The sequence below is a fragment of the Oncorhynchus gorbuscha genome, unplaced genomic scaffold (assembly GCF_021184085.1).
Source record: "Oncorhynchus gorbuscha isolate QuinsamMale2020 ecotype Even-year unplaced genomic scaffold, OgorEven_v1.0 Un_scaffold_764, whole genome shotgun sequence".
Lineage (NCBI taxonomy): Eukaryota > Metazoa > Chordata > Actinopteri > Salmoniformes > Salmonidae > Oncorhynchus > Oncorhynchus gorbuscha.
This window is the reverse complement of record NW_025745557.1, coordinates 183,052-201,924: the sequence shown is the minus strand read 5'-3', so window position 1 is coordinate 201,924 and position 18,873 is coordinate 183,052.

Below are 18,873 nucleotides of genomic sequence, written 5' to 3'. Positions count from 1 at the left end.
GATTAGAGATGGGTTGGTGGTAGGGGGAGGTCGGGGGAGGCTGTAGTGGTCTGATTAGAGATGGGTTGGTGGTGGGGGAGGCTGTAGTGGTCTGATTAGAGATGGGTTGGTGGTGGGGGGGAGGTCGGGGGAGGCTGTAGTGGTCTGATTAGAGATGGGTTGGTGGTAGTGGGAGGTCGGGGGAGGCTGTAGTGGTCTGATTAGAGATGGGTTGGCGGTCGGGGGGGGCTGTAGTTGTCTGATTAGAGAAGAGATAGTCGTGGGAGGAGGTCGGGGGAGGCAGAAGTGGTCTGATTAGAGATGGGTTGGTGGTTGGGGGAGGTCGGGGGAGGCTGTAGTGGTCTGATTAGAGAAGAGATGGGTTGGTGGTCGGGGGAGGCTTTAGTGGTCTGATTAGAGATGGGTTGGTGGTTGGGGGAGGTCGGGGGAGGCTGTAGTGGTCTGATTAGAGAAGAGATAGTCGTGGGAGGAGGTCGGGGGAGGCAGAAGTGGTCTGATTAGAGAAGAGATGGGTTGGTGGTGGGGGGGGAGGTCTGGGGGAGGTTGTAGTGGTCTGATTAGAGATGGGTTGGTGGTAAGGGGAGGTCAGGGGGAGGCTGTAGTGGTCTGATTAGAGAAGAGATAGTGGTGGGAGGAGGTCGGGGGAGGCTGTAGTGGTCTGATTAGAGAGGTGATGGGTTTGTGGTAGGGGGAGGTCGGGGGGGCTGTAGTGGTCTGATTAGAGAAGAGATGGGTTGGTGGTGGGTGGAGGTCGGGGGGAGGTTGTAGTGGTCTGATTAGAGAAGAGATGGGTTGGTGGTAGGGGGGGAGGTCAGGGGGAGGCTGTAGTGGTCTGATTAGAGAAGAGATAGTGGTGGGAGGAGGTCGGGGGAGGCTGTAGTGGTCTGATTAGAGAAGAGATGGGTTGGTGGTGGGTGGAGGTCGGGGGAGGCTGTAGTGGTCTGATTAGAGAAGAGATGGGTTGGTGGTAGGGGAGGTCAGGGGGAGGCTGTAGTGGTCTGATTAGAGAAGAGATAGTGGTGGGAGGAGGTCGGGGGAGGCTGTAGTGGTCTGATTAGAGAAGAGATGGGTTGGTGGTGGGTGGAGGTCGGGGGAGGTTGTAGTGGTCTGATTAGAGAAGAGATGGGTTGGTGGTAGGGGGAGGTCGGGGGGAGGCTATAGTGGTCTGATTAGAGATGGTTTGGCGGTGGGGGAGGCTGTAGTGGTCTGATTAGAGAAGAGATGGGTTGGTGGTCGGGGGGAGGCTGTAGTGGTCTGATTAGAGATGGGTTGGTGGTTGGGGGAGGTCGGTGGGAGGCTGTAGTGGTCTGATTCAAGAAGAGATAGTGGTGGGAGGAGGTCGGGGGAGGCTGTAGTGGTCTGATTAGAGATGGGTTGGTGGTGGGGGAGGTCAGGGGGAGGCTGTAGTGGTCTGATTAGAGAAGAGATAGTGGTGGGAGGAGGTCGGGGGAGGCTGTACTGGTCTGATTAGAGAAGAGATAGTGGTGGGAGGAGGTCGGGGGAGGCTGTAGTGGTCTGATTAGAGATGGGTTGGTGGTAGGGGGAGGTCAGGGGGAGGCTGTAGTGGTCTGATTAGAGAAGAGATGGGTTGGTGGTGGGGGAGGTCTGGGGGAGGTTGTAGTGGTCTGATTAGAGAAGAGATAGTGGTGGGAGGAGGTCGGGGGAGGCTGTAGTGGTCTGATTAGAGATGAGATGGGTTGGTGGTAGGGGGAGGTCGGGGGAGGCTGTAGTGGTCTGATTAGAGAAGAGATGGGTTGGTGGTGGGTGGAGTTCAGGGGGAGGGTGTAGTGGTCTGATTAGAGAAGAGATGGGTTGGTGGTAGGGGGAGGTCGGGGGAGGCTGTAGTGGTCTGATTAGTGAAGAGATAGTGGTGGGAGGAGGGTCGGGGGAGGCTGTAGTGGTCTGATTAGAGAGGTGATGGGTTTGTGGTAGGGGGAGGTCAGGGGGAGGCTGTAGTGGTCTGATTAGAGAAGAGATGGGTTGGTGGTGGGTGGAGGTCGGGGGGAGGTTGTAGTGGTCTGATTAGAGAAGAGATGGGTTGGTGGTAGGGGGAGGTCGGGGGAGGCTGTAGTGGTCTGATTAGAGATGGGTTGGCGGTCGGGGGAGGCTGTAGTGGTCTGATTAGAGAAGAGATGGGTTGGTGGTCGGGGGGGAGGCTGTAGTGGTCTGATTAAAGATGGGTTGGTGGTTGGGGGAGATCGGGGGAGGCTGTAGTGGTCTGATTCAAGAAGAGATAGTGGTGGGAGGAGGTCGGGGGAGGCTGTAGTGGTCTGATTAGAGATGGGTTGGTGGTGGGGGAGGTCAGGGGAGGCTGTAGTGGTCTGATTAGAGAAGAGATAGTGGTGGGAGGAGGTCGGGGGAGGCTGTAGTGGTCTGATTAGAGAAGAGATGGGTTGGTGGTAGGGGGAGGTCGGGGGAGGCTGTAGTGGTCTGATTATTGATGGGTTGGTGGTAGGGGAGGTCAGGGGAGGCTGTAGTGGTCTGATTAGAGAAGAGATGGGTTGGTGGTGGGGGGAGGTCTGGGGGAGGTTGTAGTGGTCTGATTAGAGAAGAGATAGTCGTGGGAGGAGGTCGGGGGAGGCAGAAGTGGTCTGATTAGAGATGGGTTGGTGGTTGGGGGAGGTCGGGGGAGGCTGTAGTGGTCTGATTAGAGAAGAGATGGGTTGGTGGTCGGGGGGAGGCTTTAGTGGTCTGATTAGAGATGGGTTGGTGGTTGGGGGAGGTCGGGGGGAGGCTGTAGTGGTCTGATTAGAGAAGAGATAGTCGTGGGAGGAGGTCGGGGAGGGCTGAAGTGGTCTGATTAGAGAAGAGATGGGTTGGTGGTGGGGGAGGTCTGGGGGAGGTTGTAGTGGTCTGATTAGAGATGGGTTGGTGGTAGGGTGAGGTCAGGGGGAGGCTGTAGTGGTCTGATTAGAGAAGAGATGGGTTGGTGGTGGGTGGAGGTCGGGGGAGGTTGTAGTGGTCTGATTAGAGAAGAGATGGGTTGGTGGTAGGGGAGGTCTGTAGTGGTCTGATTAGAGAAGAGATAGTGGTGGGAGGAGGTCGGGGGGAGGCTGTAGTGGTCTGATTAGAGAAGAGATGGGTTGGTGGTGGGTGGAGGTCGGGGGAGGTTGTAGTGGTCTGATTAGAGAAGAGATGGGTTGGTGGTAGGGGGAGGTCGGGGGAGGCTATAGTGGTCTGATTAGAGATGGTTTGGCGGTCGGGGGGAGGCTGTAGTGGTCTGATTAGAGAAGAGATGGGTTGGTGGTCGGGGGAGGCTGTAGTGGTCTGATTAGAGATGGGTTGGTGGTTGGGGGAGGTCGGTGGGAGGCTGTAGTGGTCTGATTCAAGAAGAGATAGTGGTGGGAGGAGGTCGGGGGGAGGCTGTAGTGGTCTGATTAGAGATGGGTTGGTGGTGGGGGAGGTCAGGGGAGGCTGTAGTGGTCTGATTAGAGAAGAGATAGTGGTGGGAGGAGGTCGGGGGGAGGCTGTACTGGTCTGATTAGAGAAGAGATGGGTTGGTGGTGGGGGAGGTCTGGGGGAGGTTGTAGTGGTCTGATTAGAGAAGAGATAGTGGTGGGAGGAGGTCGGGGGAGGCTGTAGTGGTCTTATTAGAGATGGGTTGGTGGTAGGGGGAGGTCAGGGGGAGGCTGTAGTGGTCTGATTAGAGAAGAGATGGGTTGGTGGTGGGGGGAGGTCTGGGGGAGGTTGTAGTGGTCTGATTAGAGAAGAGATAGTGGTGGGAGGAGGTCGGGGGGAGGCTGTAGTGGTCTGATTAGAGATGAGATGGGTTGGTGGTAGGGGGAGGTCGGGGGGAGGCTGTAGTGGTCTGATTAGAGAAGAGATGGGTTGGTGGTGGGTGGAGTTCAGGGGGAGGGTGTAGTGGTCTGATTAGAGAAGAGATGGGTTGGTGGTAGGGGAGGTCGGGGGAGGCTGTAGTGGTCTGATTAGTGAAGAGATAGTGGTGGGAGGAGGTCGGGGGAGGCTGTAGTGGTCTGATTAGAGAGGTGATGGGTTTGTGGTAGGGGAGAGGTCAGGGGAGGCTGTAGTGGTCTGATTAGAGAAGAGATGGGTTGGTGGTGGGTGGAGGTCGGGGGAGGTTGTAGTGGTCTGATTAGAGAAGAGATGGGTTGGTGGTAGGGGGAGGTCGGGGGAGGCTGTAGTGGTCTGATTAGAGATGGGTTGGCGGTCGGGGGAGGCTGTAGTGGTCTGATTAGAGAAGAGATGGGTTGGTGGTCGGGGGAGGCTGTAGTGGTCTGATTAAAGATGGGTTGGTGGTTGGGGGAGGTCGGGGGAGGCTGTAGTGGTCTGATTCAAGAAGAGATAGTGGTGGGAGGAGGTCGGGGGGAGGCTGTAGTGGTCTGATTAGAGATGGGTTGGTGGTGGGGGAGGTCAGGGGAGGCTGTAGTGGTCTGATTAGAGAAGAGATAGTGGTGGGAGGAGGTCGGGGGAGGCTGTAGTGGTCTGATTAGAGAAGAGATGGGTTGGTGGTAGGGGAGGTCGGGGGAGGCTGTAGTGGTCTGATTATTGATGGGTTGGTGGTAGGGGAGGTCAGGGGGAGGCTGTAGTGGTCTGATTAGAGAAGAGATGGGTTGGTGGTGGGGGGAGGTCTGGGGGAGGTTGTAGTGGTCTGATTAGAGAAGAGATAGTGGTGGAAGGAGGACGGGGGGAGGCTGTAGTGGTCTGATTAGAGATGAGATGGGTTGGTGGTAGGGGAGGTCGGGGGAGGCTGTAGTGGTCTGATTAGAGAAGAGATGGGTTGGTGGTGGGTGGAGGTCGGGGGAGGCTGTAGTGGTCTGATTAGAGAAGAGATGGGTTGGTGGTAGGGGGAGGTCGGGGGAGGCTGTAGTGGTCTGATTAGAGATGGGTTGGCGGTCGGGGGGAGGCTGTAGTGGTCTGATTAGAGAAGAGATGGGTTGGTGGTCGGGGGAGGCTGTAGTGGTCTGATTAAAGATGGGTTGGTGGTTGGGGGAGATCGGGGGGCTGTAGGCTGTAGTGGTCTGATTAGAGAAGAGATGGGTTGGTGGTCGGGGGAGGCTGTAGTGGTCTGATTAAAGATGGGTTGGTGGTTGGGGGAGGTCGGGGGAGGCTGTAGTGGTCTGATTAGAGAAGAGATAGTGGTGGGAGGAGGTCGGGGGAGGCTGTAGTGGTCTGATTAGAGATGGGTTGGTGGTGGGGGAGGTCAGGGGGAGGCTGTAGTGGTCTGATTAGAGAAGAGATAGTGGTGGGAGGAGGTCGGGGGAGGCTGTAGTGGTCTGATTAGAGAAGAGATGGGTTGGTGGTAGGGGAGGTCGGGGAGGCTGTAGTGGTCTGATTATTGATGGGTTGGTGGTAGGGGGAGGTCAGGGGGAGGCTGTAGTGGTCTGATTAGAGAAGAGATGGGTTGGTGGTGGGGGAGGTCTGGGGGAGGTTGTAGTGGTCTGATTAGAGAAGAGATAGTGGTGGAAGGAGGACGGGGGGGGAGGCTGTAGTGGTCTGATTAGAAGATGAGATGGGTTGGTGGTAGGGGAGGTCGGGGGAGGCTGTAGTGGTCTGATTAGAGAAGAGATGGGTTGGTGGTGGGTGGAGGTCGGGGGAGGCTGTAGTGGTCTGATTAGAGAAGAGATGGGTTGGTGGTGGGTGGAGGTCGGGGGAGGTTGTAGTGGTCTGATTAGAGAAGAGATAGTGGTGGTGAGGAGGTCGGGGGAGGTTGTAGTGGTCTGATTAGAGAAGAGATGGGTTGGTGGTAGGGGGAGGTCGGGGGAGGCTGTAGTGGTCTGATTAGAGATGGGTTGGTGGTGGGGGAGGTCAGGGGGAGGTCTGTAGTGGTCTGATTAGAGAAGAGATAGTGGTGGGAGGAGGTCGGGGGAGGCTGTAGTGGTCTGATTAGAGATGGGTTGGTGGTGGGGGAGGTCAGGGGGAGGCTGTAGTGGTCTGATTAGAGAAGAGATAGTGGTGGGAGGAGGTCGGGGGGCTGTAGTGGTCTGATTAGAGATGGGTTGGTGGTAGGGGAGGTCAGGGGAGGCTGTAGTGGTCTGATTAGAGAAGAGATAGTGGTGGGAGGAGGTCGGGGGAGGCTGTAGTGGTCTGATTAGAGAAGAGATGGGTTGGTGGTAGGGGAGGTCGGGGGAGGCTGTAGTGGTCTGATTAGAGAAGAGATGGGGTGGTGGGTGGAGGTCGGGGGAGGTTGTAGTGGTCTGATTAGAGAAGAGATGGGTTGGTGGTAGGGGGAGGTCGGGGGAGGCTGTAGTGGTCTGATTAGAGATGGGTTGGGTTGGTGGTGGGGAGGTCGGGGGGAGGTCGGGGGGAGGCTGTAGTGGTCTGATTAGGATGGGTTGGCGGTCGGGGGAGGCTGTAGTGGTCTGATTAGAGAAGAGATGGGTTGGTGGTCGGGGGAGGCTGTAGTGGTCTGATTAAAGATGGGTTGGTGGTTGGGGGGATCGGGGGTTGGTGGTCGGGGGAGGCTGTAGTGGTCTGATTAGAGAAGAGATGGGTTGGTGGTCGGGGGAGGCTGTAGTGGTCTGATTAAAGATGGGTTGGTGGTTGGGGGAGATCGGGGGAGGCTGTAGTGGTCTGATTCAAGAAGAGATAGTGGTGGGAGGAGGTCGGGGGAGGCTGTAGTGGTCTGATTAGAGATGGGTTGGTGGTGGGGGAGGTCAGGGGAGGCTGTAGTGGTCTGATTAGAGAAGAGATAGTGGTGGGAGGAGGTCGGGGGGAGGCTGTAGTGGTCTGATTAGAGAAGAGATGGGTTGGTGGTAGGGGAGGTCGGGGGAGGCTGTAGTGGTCTGATTATTGATGGGTTGGTGGTAGGGGGAGGTCAGGGGGAGGCTGTAGTGGTCTGATTAGAGAAGAGATGGGTTGGTGGTGGGGGAGGTCTGGGGGAGGTTGTAGTGGTCTGATTAGAAGAAGAGATAGTGGTGGAAGGAGGTCGGGGGAGGCTGTAGTGGTCTGATTAGAGATGAGATGGGTTGGTGGTAGGGGAGGTCGGGGGAGGCTGTAGTGGTCTGATTAGAGAAGAGATGGGTTGGTGGTGGGTGGAGGTCGGGGGAGGCTGTAGTGGTCTGATTAGAGAAGAGATGGGTTGGTGGTGGGTGGAGGTCGGGAGGAGGTTGTAGTGGTCTGATTAGAGAAGAGATAGTGGTGGGAGGAGGTCGGGGGAGGTTGTAGTGGTCTGATTAGAGAAGAGATGGGTTGGTGGTAGGGGAGGTCGGGGGAGGCTGTAGTGGTCTGATTAGAGATGGGTTGGTGGTGGGGAGGTCAGGGGGAGTCTGTAGTGGTCTGATTAGAGAAGAGATAGTGGTGGGAGGAGGTCGGGGGAGGCTGTAGTGGTCTGATTAGAGATGGGTTGGTGGTGGGGAGGTCAGGGGAGGCTGTAGTGGTCTGATTAGAGAAGAGATAGTGGTGGGAGGAGGTCGGGGGAGGCTGTAGTGGTCTGATTAGAGATGGGTTGGTGGTAGGGGAGGTCAGGGGAGGCTGTAGTGGTCTGATTAGAGAAGAGATAGTGGTGGGAGGAGGTCGGGGGAGGCTGTAGTGGTCTGATTAGAGATGAGATGGGTTGGTGGTAGGGGGAGGTCGGGGGAAGCTGTAGTGGTCTGATTAGAGAAGAGATGTGTTGGTGGTGGGTGGAGGTCGGGGGAGGTTGTAGTGGTCTGATTAGAGAAGAGATGGGTTGGTGGTAGGGGGAGGTCGGGGGAGGCTGTAGTGGTCTGATTAGAGATGGGTTGGCGGTCGGGGGAGGTCTGGGGGAGGCTGTAGTTGTCTGATTAGAGAAGAGATGGGTTGGTGGTCGGGGGGAGGCTTTAGTGGTCTGATTAGAGATGGGTTGGTGGTTGGGGGAGGTCGGGGGGAGGCTGTAGTGGTCTGATTAGAGATGGGTTGGTGGTGGGGGGAGGTCAGGGGGAGGCTGTAGTGGTCTGATTAGAGACGGGTTGGCGGTCGGGGGAGGTCGGGGGGAGGCTGTAGTGGTCTGATTAGAGATGGGTTGGCGGTCGGGGGGAGGCTGTAGTGGTCTGATTAGAGATGGGTTGGCGGTCGGGTGGAGGCTGTAGTGGTCTGATTGTGTACTGTCTCATGTGTTTCATGAGTGTTTCTTGAGACCTCTTGAGAGCCATCTCTGTTTGCTGAATGACGAATGAATCCCGCTCCTCCTCTCCCCCCCCCAGCTGACCAGCAGAAGGAGAGGCAGTGTGCCTTCACTGAGCGGCAGCAGCAGTAGGAGATGGAGCGCGTGGCGGTGGGGGAGGGACGGGTTTCCCCCGAGAACACCACCATCCACTGCTCTAAAGGATCTCACTGCTTCGGACTCTGGGAGAAGAGTCCTCCTGGAGACGTCAGGCTGGTCAAACAAGGTGACAGTCTGCAACTAACCCTAACCCAGCACCACACTCAGTCTACAACTAACCCAGCACCACACACAGTCTACAACTAACCCAGCACCACACACAGTCTACAACTAACCCAGCACCACACACAGTCTACAACTAACCCAGCACCACACACAGTCTACAACTAACCCAGCACCACACACAGTCTACAACTAACCCAGCACCACACACAGTCTACAACTAACCCAGCACCACACACAGTCTACAACTAACCCAGCACCACACACAGTCTACAACTAACCCAGCACCACACACAGTCTACAACTAACCCAGCACCACACAGTCTACAACTAACCCAGCACCACACAGCCTACAACTAACCCTAACCCAGCAACACACACAGTCTACAACTAACCCTAACCCAGCACCACACAGTCTACAACTAACCCTAACCCAGCACCACACAGTCTACAACTAACCCTAACCCAGCACCACACAGTCTACAACTACAACTAACCCAGCACCACACAGTCTACAACTAACCCTAACCCAGCACCACACAGTCTACAACTACAACTAACCCAGCACCACACAGTCTACAACTAACCCAGCACCACACACAGTCTACAACTAACCCAGCACCACACAGTCTACCACTAACCCACCACCACACAGTCTACAACTAACCCAGCACCACACAAAGTCTACAACTAACCCAGCACCACACACAGTCTACAACTAACCCAGCACCACACATAGTCTACAACTAACCCAGCACCACACACAGTCTACAACTAACCCTAACCCAGCACCACAGTCTACAACTAACCCTAACCCAGCACCACACACAGTCTACAACTAACCCAGCACCACACATTTCTACAACTAACCCAGCACCACACACAGTCTACAACTAACCCAGCACCACACACAGTCTACAACTAACCCAGCACCACACACAGTCTACAACTAACCCTAACCCAGCACCACAGTCTACAACTAACCCAGCACCACACACAGTCTACAACTAACCCAGCACCACACACAGTCTACAACTAACACAGCACCACACAGTCTAGAACTAACCCAGCACCACACACAGTCTACAACTAACCCAGCACCACACACAGTCTACAACTAACCCAGTACCACACAGTCTACAACTAACCCAGCACCACACAGCCTACAACTAACCCTAACCCAGCAACACACACAGTCTACAACTAACCCAGCACCACACAGTCTACAAACCCTAACCAGCACCAACACAACCTACAACTAACCCTAACCCAGCACCACACAGTCTACAACTAACCCTAACCCAGCACCACACAGTCTACAACTAACTAACCCAGCACCACATACAGTCTACAACTAACCCAGCACCACACACAGTCTACAACTAACCCAGCACCACACACAGTCTACAACTAACCCAGCACCACACACAGTCTACAACTAACCCTAACCCAGCACCACAGTCTACAACTAACCCTAACCCAGCACCACACACAGTCTACAACTAACCCAGCACCACACAGTCTACCACTAACCCACCACCACACAGTCTACAACTAACCCAGCACCACATACAGTCTACAACTAACCCAGCACCACACACAGTCTACAACTAACCCAGCACCACACACAGTCTACAACTAACCCAGCACCACACACAGTCTACAACTAACCCAGCACCACACACAATCTACAACTAACCCAGCACCACACACAGTCTACAACTAACCCAGCACCACACACAGTCTACAACTAACCCAGCACCACACAGTCTACAACTAACCCAGCACCACACAGTCTACAACTAACCCTAACCCAGCACCACACACAGTCTACAACTAACCCAGCACCACACACAGTCTACAACTAACCCAGCACCACACAGTCTACCACTAACCCACCACCACACAGTCTACAACTAACCCAGCACCACATACAGTCTACAACTAACCCAGCACCACACACAGTCTACAACTAACCCAGCACCACACACAGTCTACAACTAACCCAGTACCACACAGTCTACAACTAACACAGCACCACACAGTCTAGAACTAACCCAGCACCACACACAGTCTACAACTAACCCAGCACCACACACAGTCTACAACAACCAGCACCACACAGTCTACAACTAACCCAGTACCACACAGTCTACAACTAACCCAGCACCACACAGCCTACAACTAACCCTAACCCAGCAACACACACAGTCTACAACTAACCCTAACCCAGCACCACACAGTCTACAACTAACCCAGCCCAGCACCATACAGTCTACAACTAACCCTAACCCAGCACCACACAGTCTACAACTACAACTAACCCAGCACCACATACAGTCTACAACTAACCCAGCACCACACACAGTCTACAACTAACCCAGCACCACACACAGTCTACAACTAACCCAGCACCACACACAGTCTACAACTAACCCTAACCCAGCACCACAGTCTACAACTAACAACCCAACCACAGTCTACAACTAACCCAGCACCACACACAGTCTACAACTAACCCAGCACCACACATTTCTACAACTAACCCAGCACCACACACAGTCTACAACTAACCCAGCACCACACACAGTCTACAACTAACCCAGCACCACACACAGTCTACAACTAACCCAGCACCACACACAATCTACAACTAACCCAGCACCACACACAGTCTACAACTAACCCAGCACCACACACAGTCTACAACTAACCCAGCACCACACAGTCTACAACTAACCCAGCACCACACAGTCTACAACTAACCCTAACCCAGCACCACACATAGTCTACAACTAACCCAGCACCACACACAGTCTACAACTAACCCAGCACCACACAGTCTACAACAAACCCTAACCCAGCACCACACAGTCTACAACTAACCCAGCACCACACAGTCTACAACTAATCCAGCACCACACACAGTCTACAACTAACCCAGCACCACACAGTCTACAACTAATCCAGCACCACACACAGTCTACAACTAACCCAGCACCACACACAGTCTACAACTAACCCAGCACCACACAGTCTACAACTAACCCAGCACCACACATCCAGAACGCCGCAGCCCGTCTGGTGTTCAACCTTCCCAAGTTCTCTCACGTCACCCCGCTCCTCTGCTCTCTCCACTGGCTTCCAGTTGAAGCTCGCATCCGCTACAAGACCATGGTGCTTGCCTACGGAGCTGTGAGGGGAACGGCACCTCAGTACCTCCAGGCTCTGATCAGGCCCTACACCCAAACAAGGGCACTGCGTTCATCCACCTCTGGCCTGCTCGCCTCCCTACCACTGAGGAAGTACAGTTCCCGCTCAGCCCAGTTTAAACTGTTCGCTGCTCTGGCCCCCCAATGGTGGAACAAACTCCCTCACGACGCCAGGACAGCGGAGTCAATCACCACCTTCCGGAGACACCCGAAACCCCACCTCTTTAAGGAATACCTAGGATAGGATAAGTAATCCTTCTCACCCCCCCTTTAAGATTTAGATGCACTATTGTAAAGTGACTGTTCCACTGGATGTCATAAGGTGAATGCACCAATTTGTAAGTCACTCTGGATAAGAGTGTCTGCTAAATGACTTAAATGTAATGTTAATGTCTACAACTAACCCAGCATCACACAGTCTACCACTAACCCAGCACCACACACAGTCTACAACTAACCCAGCACCACACACAGTATACAACTAACAACCAGCACCACACAGTCTACAACTAACCCAGCACCACACACAGTCTACTACTAACCCAGCACCACACACAGTCTACAACTAACCCAGCACCACACACAGTCTACAACTAACCCAGCACCACACACAGTCTACAACTAACCCAGCACCACACAGTCTACCACTAACCCAGCACCACACACAGTCTACAACTAACCCAGCACCACACACAGTCTACAACTAACCCAGCACCACACACAGTCTACAACTAACCCAGCACCACACACAGTCTACAACTAACCCTAAACCAGCACCACACAGTCTACAACTAACCCTAACCCAGCACCATACAGTCTACAACTAACCCTAACCCAGCACCATACAGTCTACAACTAACCCTAACCCAGCACCACACAGTCTACAACTACAACTAACCCAGCACCACACAGTCTACAACTAACCCAGCACCACACACAGTCTACAACTAACCCAGCACCACACAGTCTACAACTAACCCAGCACCACACAGTCTACAACTAACCCTAACCCAGCACCACACAGTCTACAACTAACCCTAACCCAGCACCACACAGTCTACAACTAACCCTAACCCAGCACCATACAGTCTACAACTAACCCTAACCCAGCACCACACAGTCTACAACTACAACTAACCCAGCACCACACAGTCTACAACTAACCCAGCACCACACACAGTCTACAACTAACCCAGCACCACACACAGTCTACAACTAACCCAGCACCACACACAGTCTACAACTAACCCTAACCCAGCACCACAGTCTACAACTAACCCTAACCCAGCACCACACACAGTCTACAACTAACCCAGCACCACACAGTCTACCACTAACCCACCACCACACAGTCTACAACTAACCCAGCACCACATACAGTCTACAACTAACCCAGCACCACACACAGTCTACAACTAACCCAGCACCACACACAGTCTACAACTAACCCAGCACCACACACAGTCTACAACTAACCCTAACCCAGCACCACAGTCTACAACTAACCCTAACCCAGCACCACAAACAGTCTACAACTAACCCAGCACCACACACAGTCTACAACTAACACAGCACCACACAGTCTAGAACTAACCCAGCACCACACACAGTCTACAACTAACCCAGCACCACACAGTCTACAACTAACCCAGCACCACACACAGTCTACAACTAACCCAGCACCACACACAGTCTACAACTAACCCAGCACCACACACAGTCTACAACTAACCCAGCACCACACACAGTCTACAACTAACCCTAAACCAGCACCACACAGTCTACAACTAACCCTAACCCAGCACCATACAGTCTACAACTAACCCTAACCCAGCACCACACAGTCTACAACTAACCCTAACCCAGCACCAGCACCACAACAGTCTACAACAACTAACCCAGCACCACACAGTCTACAACTAACCCAGCACCACACACAGTCTACAACTAACCCAGCACCACACAGTCTACAACTAACCCAGCACCACACAGTCTACAACTAACCCTAACCCAGCAACACACACAGTCTACAACTAACCCTAACCCAGCACCACACAGTCTACAACTAACCCTAACCAGCACCAGCACAGTCTACAACTAACCCTAACCCAGCACCACACAGTCTACAACTACAACTAACCCAGCACCACACACAGTCTACAACTAACCCAGCACCACACACAGTCTACAACTAACCCAGCACCACACACAGTCTACAACTAACCCTAACCCAGCACCACAGTCTACAACTAACCCTAACCCAGCACCACACACAGTCTACAACTAACCCAGCACCACACAGTCTACCACTAACCCACCACCACACAGTCTACAACTAACCCAGCACCACATACAGTCTACAACTAACCCAGCACCACACACAGTCTACAACTAACCCAGCACCACACACAGTCTACAACTAACCCAGCACCACACACAGTCTACAACTAACCCTAACCCAGCACCACAGTCTACAACTAACCCTAACCCAGCACCACAAACAGTCTACAACTAACCACACACAGTCTACAACCAGCACCACACACAGTCTACAACTAACCCAGCACCACACAGTCTAGAACTAACCCAGCACCACACACAGTCTACAACTAACCCAGCACCACACAGTCTACAACTAACCCAGTACCACACAGTCTACAACTAACCCAGCACCACACAGCCTACAACTAACCCTAACCCAGCAACACACACAGTCTACAACTAACCCTAACCCAGCACCACACAGTCTACAACTAACCCAGCCCAGCACCATACAGTCTACAACTAACCCTAACCCAGCACCACACAGTCTACAACTACAACTAACCCAGCACCACATACAGTCTACAACTAACCCAGCACCACACACAGTCTACAACTAACCCAGCACCACACACAGTCTACAACTAACCCAGCACCACACACAGTCTACAACTAACCCTAACCCAGCACCACAGTCTACAACTAACCCTAACCCAGCACCACACACAGTCTACAACTAACCCAGCACCACACAGTCTACAACAAACCCTAACCCAGCACCACACAGTCTACAACTAACCCAGCACCACACAGTCTACAACTAATCCAGCACCACACACAGTCTACAACTAACCCAGCACCACACAGTCTACAACTAATCCAGCACCACACACAGTCTACAACTAACCCAGCACCACACACAGTCTACAACTAACCCAGCACCACACAGTCTACAACTAACCCAGCACCACACACACAGTCCAGAACCCAGCACAGCACATCCAGTCTGGTGTTCAACCTTCCCAAGTTCTCTCACGTCACCCCGCTCCTCTGCTCTCTCCACTGGCTTCCAGTTGAAGCTCGCATCCGCTACAAGACCATGGTGCTTGCCTACGGAGCTGTGAGGTAACGGCACCTCAGTACCTCCAGGCTCTGATCAGGCCCTACACCCAAACAAGGGCACTGCGTTCATCCACCTCTGGCCTGCTCGCCTCCCTACCACTGAGGAAGTACAGTTCCCGCTCAGCCCAGTTTAAACTGTTCGCTGCTCTGGCCCCCCAATGGTGGAACAAACTCCCTCACGACGCCAGGACAGCGGAGTCAATCACCACCTTCCGGAGACACCTGAAACCCCACCTCTTTAAGGAATACCTAGGATAGGATAAGTAATCCTTCTCACCCCCCCACACACAGTTTAAGATTTAGATGCACTATTGTAAAGTGACTGTTCCACTGGATGTCATAAGGTGAATGCACCAATTTGTAAGTCACTCTGGATAAGAGTGTCTGCTAAATGACTTAAATGTAATGTTAATGTCTACAACTAACCCAGCATCACACAGTCTACCACTAACCCAGCACCACACACAGTCTACAACTAACCCAGCACCACACACAGTATACAACTAACCCAGCACCACACAGTCTACAACTAACCCAGCACCACACACAGTCTACTACTAACCCAGCACCACACACAGTCTACAACTAACCCAGCACCACACACAGTCTACAACTAACCCAGCACCACACACAGTCTACAACTAACCCAGCACCACACAGTCTACCACTAACCCAGCACCACACACAGTCTACAACTAACCCAGCACCACACACAGTCTACAACTAACCCAGCACCACACACAGTCTACAACTAACCCAGCACCACACACAGTCTACAACTAACCCTAAACCAGCACCACACAGTCTACAACTAACCCTAACCCAGCACCATACAGTCTACAACTAACCCTAACCCAGCACCATACAGTCTACAACTAACCCTAACCCAGCACCACACAGTCTACAACTACAACTAACCCAGCACCACACAGTCTACAACTAACCCTAACCCAGCACCACACAGTCTACAACTACAACTAACCCAGCACCACATAGTCTACAACTAACCCAGCACCACACACAGTCTACAACTAACCCAGCACCACACACAGTCTACAACTAACCCAGCACCACACAGTCTACCACTAACCCACCACCACACAGTCTACAACTAACCCAGCACCACATACAGTCTACAACTAACCCAGCACCACACACAGTCTACAACTAACCCAGCACCACACACAGTCTACAACTAACCCAGCACCACACACAGTCTACAACTAACCCTAACCCAGCACCACAGTCTACAACTAACCCTAACCCAGCACCACACACAGTCTACAACTAACCCAGCACCACACACAGTCTACAACTAACCCAGCACCACACACAGTCTACAACTAACCCAGCACCACACACAGTCTACAACTAACCCAGCACCACACAGTCTACAACTAACCCAGCACCACACAGTCTACAACTAACCCAGCACCACACAGTCTACAACTAACCCAGCACCACACAGTCTACAACTAATCCAGCACCACACACAGTCTACAACTAACCCAGCACCACACACAGTCTACAACTAACCCAGCACCACACACAGTCTACAACTAACCCAGCACCACACACAGTCTACAACTAACCCAGCACCACACACAGTCTACAACTAACCCTAAACCAGCCCCACACAGTCTACAACTAACCCTAACCCAGCACCATACAGTCTACAACTAACCCTAACCCAGCACCACACAGTCTACAACTACAACTAACCCAGCACCACACAGTCTACAACTAACCCTAACCCAGCACCACACAGTCTACAACTACAACTAACCCAGCACCACATAGTCTACAACTAACCCAGCACCACACACAGTCTACAACTAACCCAGCACCACACACAGTCTACAACTAACCCAGCACCACACAGTCTACCACTAACCCACCACCAACACAGTCTACAACTAACCCAGCACCACACACAGTCTACACTAACCCAACACCACACACAGTCTACAACTAACCCTAACCCAGCACCACAGTCTACAACTAACCCTAACCGCACCACACACAGTCTACAACTAACCCAGCACCACACACAGTCTACAACTAACACAGCACCACACAGTCTAGAACTAACCCAGCACCACACACAGTCTACAACTAACCCAGCACCACACACAGTCTACAACTAACCCAGTACCACACAGTCTACAACTAACCCAGCACCACACAGCCTACAACTAACCCTAACCCAGCAACACACACAGTCTACAACTAACCCTAACCCAGCACCACACAGTCTACAACTAACCCTAACCCAGCACCATACAGTCTACAACTAACCCTAACCCAGCACCACACAGTCTACAACTACAACTAACCCAGCACCACATACAGTCTACAACTAACCCAGCACCACACACAGTCTACAACTAACCCAGCACCACACACAGTCTACAACTAACCCAGCACCACACACAGTCTACAACTAACCCTAACCCAGCACCACAGTCTACAACTAACCCTAACCCAGCACCACACACAGTCTACAACTAACCCAGCACCACACAGTCTACCACTAACCCACCACCACACAGTCTACAACTAACCCAGCACCACATACAGTCTACAACTAACCCAGCACCACACACAGTCTACAACTAACCCAGCACCACACACAGTCTACAACTAACCCAGCACCACACACAGTCTACAACTAACCCTAACCCAGCACCACAGTCTACAACTAACCCTAACCCAGCACCACACACAGTCTACAACTAACCCAACACCACACACAGTCTACAACTAACCCAGCACCACACACAGTCTACAACTACCCCTTACCCAGCACCACAGTCTACAACTAACCCTAACCCAGCACCACACACAGTCTACAACTAACCCAGCACCACACACAGTCTACAACTAACCCTAACCCAGCACCACAGTCTACAACTAACCCTAACCCAGCACCACACACAGTCTACAACTAACCCAGCACCACACACAGTCTACAACTAACCCAGCACCACACAGTCTACCACTAACCCACCACCACACAGTCTACAACTAACCCAGCACCACATACAGTCTACAACTAACCCAGCACCACACACAGTCTACAACTAACCCAGCACCACACACAGTCTACAACTAACCCAGCACCACACACAGTCTACAACTAACCCTAACCCAGCACCACACAGTCTACAACTACAACTAACCCAGCACCACATAGTCTACAACTAACCCAGCACCACACACAGTCTACAACTAACCCAGCACCACACACAGTCTACAACTAACCCAGCACCACACAGTCTACCACTAACCCACCACCACACAGTCTACAACTAACCCAGCACCACATACAGTCTACAACTAACCCAGGACCACACACAGTCTACAACTAACCCAGCACCACACACAGTCTACAACTAACCCAGCACCACACACAGTCTACAACTAACCCTAACCCAGCACCACAGTCTACAACTAACCCTAACCCAGCACCACACACAGTCTACAACTAACCCAGCACCACACACAGTCTACAACTAACCCAGCACCACACACAGTCTACAACTAACCCAGCACCACACACAGTCTACAACTAACCCAGCACCACACAGTCTACAACTAACCCAGCACCACACAGTCTACAACTAACCCAGCACCACACAGTCTACAACTAACCCATCACCACACAGTCTACAACTAATCCAGCACCACACACAGTCTACAACTAACCCAGCACCACACACAGTCTACAACTAACCCAGCACCACACACAGTCTACAACTAACCCAGCACCACACACAGTCTACAACTAACCCAGCACCACACACAGTCTACAACTAACCCTAAACCAGCCCCACACAGTCTACAACTAACCCTAACCCAGCACCATACAGTCTACAACTAACCCTAACCCAGCACCACACAGTCTACAACTACAACTAACCCAGCACCACACAGTCTACAACTAACCCTAACCCAGCACCACACAGTCTACAA